Genomic DNA, 10,834 nt, shown 5'->3' on the forward strand with positions numbered 1-10,834 from the left:
CACTCCAGTACTCTTGCCTGGAAAATCCCATGGATGGAGGAGCCTGGTAGGCTGCAGTCCACGGGGTTGCTAAGAGTCGGACACGACTGAGCGACTTCACTTTCACTTTTCACTTTCATGCATTGGAGAAGGAAATGGCAACCCTCTCCAGTGTTCTTGCCTGGAGAATCCCAGGGATGGGAGAGCCTGATGGGCTGCTGTCTATGGGGTCGCACAGAGTCGGACACGACTGAAGTGACTTAGCAGCAGCAGCAGCAGCATGTCTTTGTTGGGAGTTTCCCAGGAGGCGCAGTGGTAAAGAACCCACCAGCCAATGCAGGAGATGCAAGACACTCAGGTTTGATCCTTGGGTGGGGAATATCTCCTGGAGTAGGAAGTGATAGCCCACTCCAGTATTCTTACCTGGAAAATTCCATTGACAGAGGAACCTGGTGGAGTAGTCTGTGGGATCGCAAAGAGTCAGACATGACTGACCATGTATGCGTGCACACATGTCTTTGTTGAGATGTGTGTGTCTGTGATCAAGTGTGTGCATCTTTGTTCAGGGATGTTTGTCCATGTGCGTCTATGACTAGGAGTGTGTGTCTGTGTCTGTGATCCAGAGTGTGTGTGTTTGTGATTAGGCATGTGTGTCTTTGTTCAAGGGTGTGTTTGAATCTGTGTGTTCACACAGGGATAAGAGTTCAGATGAACACAGGTGTTCAAGGGGGTGTCTGTGTACTGCAGGTGGGGGGTAGGAATGCTGCAGTTTGGGGGTTTGTGTTATGGGGCTAAGGGTGATCTGGGCCTGCCTGAGGAGGGGGTGAAAAGCCCTAACCATGTTTGTACCCAACAGAGGAGTGGCCAGGCCCCTACCCTGTCCCCTCACTGCAGCCCATCAGGACCAGTGCTTTCCTTTCCTCCCTCTTCCCTAAGCCCTACCCATATTGAGTCTAGCTCTCTATGTTCATCTTGGAGATGAAGAAACCAGGCCTCGAGCAGGGAGAGACTGGCCCAGGACTCTCAGCCAGAGGGCAGTGGAGCCAGGGTCCTGGCCAGACTGCCAGCTCCAGCCTGAATTCTTTCTTCTCCAGGAGGGCACTGCATACCTTGCGCCCAGCCTGGGGCGGGGGTGGAGATGGGTTTCTGGGCTGGGCTGCGTGGGGAGTAGGGCACAAAGGCCCAGTGTCTGCCCTGGCCTCTCCAGCCTGGCCCTGCCCTGTTCCGGGAGCCGGGTGGGTGTCCAGCGCCAGGCTGGGCGAAGAGGGCCACCTGTGACATCCATGCTCACCTGGACCTGGCCCCAGTGCTGGACCCACCTGCCCCACCGCCCCGTGTGCTGACTCTCACTGGGTGTGACCAGGAACTAACACTTTGCCCACATTCGGGGCTCATCGTGCCAGCTCTCAGCTGGCACCCACTCAGGCCCAAAGTGCTTCAGCTTGCCCTGCTTAGAGGAGGGATTGATGAGTAATTAGGATCATGATGATACCAACACATATATTAATAGAATCATAATAGTGGCTACTGTTTGCCGAGGCCTCACTATGTGCCATGTCTAAGGTTTGAAACAGGTTCAAGGGTGGCAGTGGTGCAGGGTGGTTAGGACCTTGGGTTCTGGCGCCAACCAGACTGCTAGGATGATTCCCTTGCCAACAGTTCCCTTGGGCAAGGTCTTACAATCTCCCTGCCTCAATTTTTCCAGCTGTAAAGTGACCGGAGATGGGTTAACATACAAAAATCACTTAAGAATCCTGTCTGGCAATGACTAAGTGTGCAACAAATACTACCTCTCACCACTGTGATCTCCTTGGTGCCTCACGGCATCCTAGGAAGTACATACTATTATCCTCACTTTACAGATGAGGAAACTGAGGCTGAGCCATTAGCCATACATTGCAAAACAAGGGGGCATCCAGGCTGGGTCCCGGGAGCAGGCCTGATACCAAAGGCTGTGTCCGAGGCTGTGTTCCCCACACAGGCCTTGACGTGATAGTCCGTAGCTGATAAGCTCAGTTCTCTGAGAGTCCAGAAGGTGCATCAGCTTGTTAGAATCTTACCAGAGCCTGAAGATGGTATTTAATGTTAGCATCTCCCCGGATGAATGGAGAAATTGCAGTCCACAGAAAGTGCCTGGCCCAAGGTTGCACAGCAAGCGAGTGGCAGAGCCAGCACTTGACTCCAGGTCTTTCCACTGTTAAATAGCATAGTATGTGTTAGTCGCTCAGTCATGTCTGACTCTTTGCAACCCCATGGACTGTAACCTGCCAGGCTCCTCTGTCCATGGAATTCTCCAGGCAAGAGTACTGGAGTAGGTAGCCAATTCCTTCTCCAGGGGATCTTCCAGACCCAGGGATCAAACCCAGGTCTTCTGCAGTGCAGGCAGATTCTTTACCACCTGAGCCACCAGGGAAGCCCTAAATAGCATCATTTTATGTAATTAGGGTTTCAGGGTGTTCCTACTGTGTGCCAGGTGTCATGTTAGCAGTGTGCCCACTTTAGCTTTTGTGATTCATATAATATTCTCTTTTTAAAAATTTATTTATTTTTAATTGGGGGATAATTACAGTGCTGTGTTGGTTAGTGATTCCTTGCTCTCTGTAATCCTCTATCTCTATCCTCTAGGCTGGGTCCCCTTAGAGGACAGAGCCAGAATGTGATTTATCTCTGGGTGCCCAAGGCCAGCGTGGAGCCTGGCCCGCAGGGAGTGCATAGTCTGGGGTGGTAACATGGGTGAAGAGGGCTGCTAGAAGGAGCGGATGAAGGGGGACTTGGGAGGGAATGTAAGTGGGGCACCTACCTAGCCCTCCCTGGGGGTCAGGAAAGGGTACCTCGAAAAGCAGATATTTGTGTCAAGATGGAAAGGGCAGGCAGGCATAATATATTTACATCTGTGGTGACTTGTTTCTGTGTGATGCTGTGTGCCTGACATAACAATGATAAGTGTGATTTAAAAGTTTTAGGGAGTTCCCTGGTGGCCTAGTGGTTAGGATTCTGGGCTTCCACTGTTGCGACACAGGTTTAATCCCTGGTCGGGGAACTGAGATACTTACAAGCTGCATGGTGCAATTAAAAAAAAAAAGTTTTATAGTCATTATCACATTTAATCCTCAAAATGTCTCATTTAATTCTCAGTACTTGAGGTTGCTACAAGAATTAGCCCTATCTTAGGGACTTCCCTAGTGATCCAGTGGTTAAGATTCTGCCCTTCCAATGCAGGGGACCTGGGTTTGATCCCTGGTTGGGGGACTAAGATCCTACATGCCATGCAGTGGGGCCAGAAAAAATAATAATAAAAAATAAAATAGCCCTATTTTATAAAGATACTTGGGCATAAGCTGATGAGGTTCTGGAGCTGCTGGAGCTGGAATTGCAACCTTGGTCGTCTCCCTCCCTCCAGGCAAAGATGGAAAGGGGATAGGGAGTGGGTAAGAAAACCCTCAGCTGTCTCATTTCTTTCCATCCAACACCTCTGTGAAGGTGCCTTAGCGCTCCTTAGTTTTAGAAGCAAGAAAGGAGGTGCCATGTGAAGATGAGGTTTCCCCCCTAATTTCTTGCTAGCTCTGCTTCCCTGGTGGCTCAGATGGTAAAGCGTCTGCCTGCATTGCGGGAGACCCAGGTTCAATCCCTGGGTCAGGAAGATCCCCTGGAGAAGGAAATGGCAATCCACTCCAGTACTCTTGCCTGGAAAATTCCATGGATGGAGGAGTCTGGTGGGCTATAGTCCATGGGGCTGCAAAGAATCGGACACAACTGAATGATTTCACTTTCTTTCTGCCCATCTTCAGTTCTTCCCTGGTTCCCATACCTCCATCACCGTGTTGCCCCAGAGCAGGGCCAGGCATGCACCAAGCACTCAATGGAGTGGTGCTGATGGATGCCTGGACCAGCCCCTCCTGGGCTCCAGGCTTGGGCGAGGACAGGGCCAGAGTTGGAGGCCCAGGCTGGTGCTAGGGCCATGGGAGAGTGGTTAAGAATGAGCATTAATTAAATGCCTCCTGCATGCTGGGCTCACGTGCAGGGTGGCTTGGGCTTGAGGGTAGGGGCTCTGGGTGGCCTCCGAAGAGCTGGGCTTCTAGCACATGGGAGCCCCAGAGTTTCGCTGGAGCCCCCAGGGGAGCTGTCAGGACAGAGCCTCTCCGGGGTGAGCCAGCGTCTGGGGCCCACGGCTCTGAGCAGGCCAGGAAATGCCTGCTGGTGCATTTGTTTTTCCATCAACAACAGGCTTACGTAAACTCCTCGCCGGCTCTGAAGGCTGCCAGCACTGGGGAGGCGGCCTTATCTGATGGGGGCTCTGCCAGGGCCGGGGTTCCCTGCGTGTCCCAGCACAGGCCCCATGGAGAGAGCCCCACAGTGGGTGGGGGGGCGGGGCTTGGCACCGGGCCCGTTTGTCCCCCAAGATTACCAGGGGGAGCCAATCTCTGCCCCAGACTCCAGTTCCATGTTTCCAGTCCTGCATATGCCCATCAGGTACAGTACCCGCTGTACCTATGCCCCACGAAGGGAAGCAAGTGGGCTGCAGTGAGGTGTTAGGGTTGCCCAGTCACCCCAGGTTTGTGCTGACCCAGTGGTTCTCAGAATACAGCTTGCTTGGGAGAAGAGGTTGGTTCACAAGCCTTACCTTTAGAGATTTCTGATTTAATAGGTCTGGGGTGGGACACGCTATCAACAAAAAAAATAAAAACTTTTTAGTTAGAAAACACTTCAAAATTACAGGAAAAGTAGGAATTTTAATACAGCAAATTCCCATACAACATTCTTAGAGTTACCAATTGTTGTGTGTGTGTAGTTGTTGGTTTGTTTATTTATTTTTGGCCACACTGTGTGGCACGTGGGGTCCCCTGACCAGGGGTGGAACTTGTGGCCCCTGCCACGGAAGCTTGAAGCCTTAACCACTGGACCTCCGAGGAATTCCCTGTAGAGTCACAATTGTTAGCCTTTTGCCACTTTTGCTTTCACTGTCTCGCTCTCCATACTCTCCCCTTCCAATTCTTGACATGGATATTATGTATTATTCCCACTTTACAGATGGGGAAAACTAAGGTTTAAGAGCTGAAATAACTTGTCCAAGAAAGTGGTGGAGCTGACATGTAAACGCAGATCTCAGATGCAAACTTTCACCATTTTTCCTTCTTTATGATTTTCTTGTGTTTAATACTTTGGATTTTTTGGCGTTATTCACACTTGCACATAGTATTGGAAGGTATTACGTATGCTGTCTCCTCACTTTAGTATCTTAGCTCCTTACTTAAAGGCAGGGTTTGTTACCAGTTTCATGTGTATCTGTTCAGAAATACTCTAATACGAACAAAGCTAGTGGAGGTGATGGAATTCCAGTTGAGCTATTTCAAATCCTGAAAGATGATGCTGTGAAAGTGCTTCACTCAATATGCCAGCAAATTTGGAAAACTCAACAGTGGCCACAGGACTGGAAAAGGTCAGTTTTCATTCCAATCCCAAAGAAAGGCAATGCCAAAGAATGCTCAAACTACCACATGATTGCACTCATCTCACACGCTAGTAAAGTAATGCTCAAAATTCTCCAAGCCAGGCTTCAGCAATACGTGAACCGTGAACTTCCAGATGTTCAAGCTGGTTTTAGAAAAGGCAGAGGAACCAGAAACCAAATTGCCAACATCCACTGGATCATGGAAAAAACAAGAGAGTTCCAGAAAAACATCTATTTCTGCTTTATTGACTATGCCAAAGCCTTTGACTGTGTGGATCACAATAAACTGTGGAAAATTCTGAAAGAGATAGGAATACCAGACCACCTGACCTGCCTCTTGAGAAATCTGTATGCAGGTCAGGAAGCAACAGTTAAAACTGGACATGGAACAACAGACTGGATCCAAATAGGAAAAGGAGTACGTCAAGGCTGTATATTGTCACCCTGCTTATTTAACTTCTATGCAGAGTACATCATGAGAAATGCTGGGCTGGAAGAAGCACAAGCTGGAATCAAGATTGCCGGGAGAAATATCAATAACCTCAGATATGCAGATGACACCACCCTTATGGCAGAAAGTGAAGAGGAACTCAAAAGCCTCTTGATGAAAGTGAAAGAGGAGAGTGAGAGAGTTGGTGTAAAGCTCAACATTCAGAAAACGAAGATCATGGCATCTGGTTCCATCACTTCATGGGAAATAGATGGGGAAACAGTGGAAACAGTGTCAGACTTTATTTTTTTGGGCTCCAAAATCACTGCAGATGGTGACTGCAGTCATGAAATTAAAAGACACTCCTTGGAAGAAAAATTATGACCAACCTAGATAGCATATTGAAAAGCAGAGACATTACTTTGCCAACAAAGGTTCGTCTAGTCAAGGCTATGGTTTTTCCAGTGGTCATGTATGGATGTGAGAGTTGGACTGTGAAGAAGGCTGAGCGCCAAAGAATTGATGCTTTTGAGCTGTGGTGTTGGAGAAGACTCTTGAGAGTCCCTTCGACTGCAAGGAGATCCAACCAGTCCATCCTAAAGGAGATCAGCCCTGGGTGTTCTTTGGAGGGAATGATGCTGAGGCTGAAACTCCAGTACTTTGGCCCCCTCATGAGAAGAGCTGACTCATTGGAAAAGACTCTGATGCTGGGAGTGATTGGGGGCAGGAGGAGAAGGGGATGACAGAGGATGAGATGGCTGGATGGCATCACCAACTCGATGGACGTGAGTCTGAATGAACTCCGGGAGATGGTGATGGACAGGGAGGCCTGGTGTGCTGTGATTCATGGGGTCGCAAAGAGTCAGACACGACTGAGCTGCTGAACTGAACTGAACTGCACTGATGGCCTAGTTTCCCCACAAATGGTGGTGTTTTGTTCATGTTGTTCTGCTCCTTGCTTCCTCCTTGCCCTTAGCTACATAGATTTTTCCACACTGTAAATATAAAACTGTTCCATTCTTTTAAAACAGTCCAGGCAATCCCCTGGCAGTCCAGTGGTAAAGACCTGGTACTTTCACTGCCAGGTCCTGGGTTCAATCCCCGTTTGGAGGACTAAGACCCTGTAAGCCTCTGTACGGCCATAGAAAAAAGCAAACAACAACAAAACCCCCATAAAAAACAGTCCATAGTATTACACCAAATAGATGTTCCACAATTCATTTCACTGTTGCTCTGCTGATGGCAAGTTAGGCTGTTTCTAATCTATTGTTATTATAAGCAAAGCTGCAACAAGTAGCCACATCTATACATCAAGTTGCATGTGTACAAGTGTATTTGTATGGCAGATTCCTAGAAATAGACTGACTGGGCTAAAGGGTATGTAGGTTTTTAATTTGCTTAGACATTGCCAAGTCTTTCTTCAGGGAGGTTGCACCAATTTGCCGTCCCACTTGCAATGAATGAGAATGCCTGTTTCCCACACCCTTGCCAACACAGCATGTTATCAAACTTTTTGATCTTTGTCAATCTGTTAGATATAAAATGATATCTCATAGCTGTAATTTCATTTCTCCTGCTACAAGGGAGGTTGACCGTGTTTTCATATGACTAAGAATCATTTACATTTCCTTTCCTGGGAACTGTTTGTTTATATACTTTGCCTATCTTTTAATTAGGTTGGTTTTTTTCCCTTCCTGATATGTAAGAGTTCTGAAAATAGCACGAATATTAGCCCTTTCTCAATAACATCTGATATGTCTATAATATATATGCCTTTTGACTTTGTTTATGTTACTTTTCATGAAGAATTAAAATAATTTTTTGTGGCCAAATTTATCAATCTTTTCATTTATGGGTTCTTTTTTTCTTTTTTTTTGCCATACTTCATGGCATATGGGATCTTAATTCCCCTACCAGGGATTGATCCTGTGTCCCCCTGTGGTGGAAGCACTGGGTCTTCACCACTAAACCACCAGGGAAGTCCCTAGATTTATTTATTTTTTTAATTATACTTTTAAAGGCCTTCCTTACTCTGAGAATCTTTTTGCAATTATTCCCCTGTTTTATTCTAGAATTTGCTTTGGTATGCAGTGTGAGGTAGGGGTTCAGCTGTTTCTTCGGATGTCTGTTTTGCTGACCCACTGCTATTTACTGAATAATTCACCTTTTTGTTATTGGTGAGTAATGTTACATATATCTGTATGAATTTTGGCAAAATATCAATAGGAATTTTAAAAGAAGCAAGCTGACTCTAAAGTCCTTATGGCAAAATAAGTAAGGGAATTCTGAGAACCTGAAAAAGAAGAGTAATGGAGGGTACTGGTTTTGACAGATATCAGAGCATGGCATAAATCTACAATGGGCATCCCTGGTGGCTCAGTGGTAAAGAATCCACCTGCCAATGCAGGAGTCCTGGGTTTGATCCCTGAGTCAGGAAGATCCCCTGGAGAAGGAAATGGCAACCCACTCCATTATTCTTGCCTGGGAAACCCCATGGACAGAGGGGCCTGGTGTGCTACGGTTCATGGGATCTCAAAAGAGATGGACATGACTGAGCAACTAAACAATACAACAAGCTTACAATATTTTCAACAATCTGCCACTGGTGCATTTTAGACAGATGGATCAATAGAACAGAACAGGAAATGTGAAACCATATTTGTAGTGGGTAAAACTGTATCTCCCCCAAAGATATGTTCAAGTCCTAAGCCCTAGGACTCAAAAGTATGATCTTATTGGAAATAGAGTCTTTGCAGATGTAATCAAGTTAAAATGAGATCATACTGAATTAGGGTCATTTTGGATTAGGTTTTAACCCAGTAGCTGGTGTCCTGATAAGAAGAGGGAAATTTGGAGGAGAGGTCATGTAGGCCAAGGCAGAAATTGGCATTCTGCTGCCATAACCCTAGGAATGCCAAGGCAGCTACCAGAAGGTACGACAGGCTAACTGGGTGATTTGTTCCACCAGAGTCACCAGAGGGAGCCTGGCCCAGCTGACATCTTGATTGCAGACTTCTAGGCCCCAGAACTTGGAGAGAAAAACTTTCTGCTACTTAAAGTTACCCAGTTTGTGCTAATTTGCTATAGCAGCCCTTGGGAAACTGATATCGTAGCCAAATGCCTAGGGGAACTTAGTCTGTGACAAATGTAACCACTGCCTTCTATCATCTCAGATAGTTTTGTCTGTTCTTGAACTCCATATCCATGGTGTAATACGGTAAGGACTCTCTTGCGTCTGGCTTCCTCGGTACAACACAGTAAAGATGTGATTCATCCACGTTGCAGCTGCCGGCGGTTCATTCCCTTATGGCCGTGTCGTGCCCTGTCACAGAAATACACGACAGCTCGGCGATCCAGTTTCCTGTTGATGGCACTTAGTCCTTTCCAGGTCTGGGTCCGTTATGAACCCAGCAGCTATGAACACACATATCAGGTATTCTGGTCGACGTATGCACTCAAGTCTTGAGCATACACCCAGGAGTGGAAAAGCACATATTGATGTTACCTTTGTTATAAAACAGGTTTGGAAAGATTGACAAATGATTTGTTGTCGCTTTAAAAGGAGTATGTAGAGAGTGTTGTATGGGAGGTGAATTCAGAGCTCTCTGGCCCCTCAGTTCTAGTGTCCAGGCTGTGTGGTTGGATTCCAGAGGGGAAAGTCAAGACAGGCATGGAGGATGAGGCATGGAGGACAAGAGCTGTGTCGGCTTTCAGGCCCCTCCCAGGGAGGAGAGGACAAGGTGGCCCAACACACTGTCTCTATGGCAGTGTGCTGACACTATGGGCAGTGGGCAGAACTATGAGGTTCCTGTAAAGAGTCTGCTTTGGGGCCTTAGTCTCCCCACCTGTGCAATGGGCTGGGGAGTCGACTCAGTGCATTTCTGAGGCTTTGGGGTCTTTGAGCATCTGCCTGACAGTTTTTTCTTTCAGCCCCTTTCCTCTGCGCCCCCAGGCTGCTGTCTGAGGCAGTATTGACTCTGGCAGGTTTTAAAGGGGTAGGGGAAGGTCTCTGAGCCCTACAGCTTCTGCCAGGGTGAACTCTGTGATCAGGGCCCCAGAGACCTCCTCCCGCTCTACACAGGCCTCAGGCTCCCTGAGTATCCAAGGGAAGAAGGGATGAGGCGTGCCAGCCTCAGCTATTTCCACGAAGTCAGAACAGCTGCTGTGCAGAGTCTGGGAAGTTGTTGTTCTGCCAGGGGGGCACCCCAAGGGAGATGCCAGAAGCAGGGCCCTGGCCACATCTGGGCGATCAGATCACCCCCAGATGAGCTCAGGACTTGCCCCCATACCTAGCGGCTGAACAGAAGTCCTCACCAGCCCAATCAGATATTCTTTGGTCTGGTGAAAACTGTCAGCAGGGCATTCAAGTGACTCCACAGCCCAGCACCACCACCCACAGGTGCCAGCCGAAGACACACACTAACCCGGGAATAATGCTTAGCAGTCCATGGTAGCATTCACTCGTTTGGAAAAAAAATGAAAACTTAACTAAAAATCTCAGAATGGCTCTGGATCAACATCCTCTCCCTGCCCCTCCTTGAACTACGGTTCTTCTGTGGGGGTATTCACTCCCTTGGTGGTTTGCTGGGAGGATTAAATGAGATGATGTCTACAAAGTGCTTCTCTCTGTGCCATCAGCAGTGATACACCAGATTGTATTGTTGCGGTAGGATCACGTAGCCCTTGGGAGGCAGTCCTGGGAGCCGGGGCTTTGACCAGGGAGGGCTTCTATACACAAGGCACGTGAGTGTTATCTACAGCTTGAAAGCATATGGGACCCTTCAGAGTCCTTTTTAGGTATGTTCTCCGGCTCTCCTTTGAATGTGTTTACAAAGTCCTGCCTCACAGGGCTTTCCTTTGTCAACCACACCCACTGTCCAGTTCTTCTGGGCACTGGGTTTCAGAACTGTTGGACCTGAGCCCTGTGTAAACAGCTGATTAGAGTGTATCAGGAGTAGTATTGATACTACTAATAA

This window comes from Bos taurus, chromosome 11, assembly GCF_002263795.3.
Source record: "Bos taurus isolate L1 Dominette 01449 registration number 42190680 breed Hereford chromosome 11, ARS-UCD2.0, whole genome shotgun sequence".
Lineage (NCBI taxonomy): Eukaryota > Metazoa > Chordata > Mammalia > Artiodactyla > Bovidae > Bos > Bos taurus.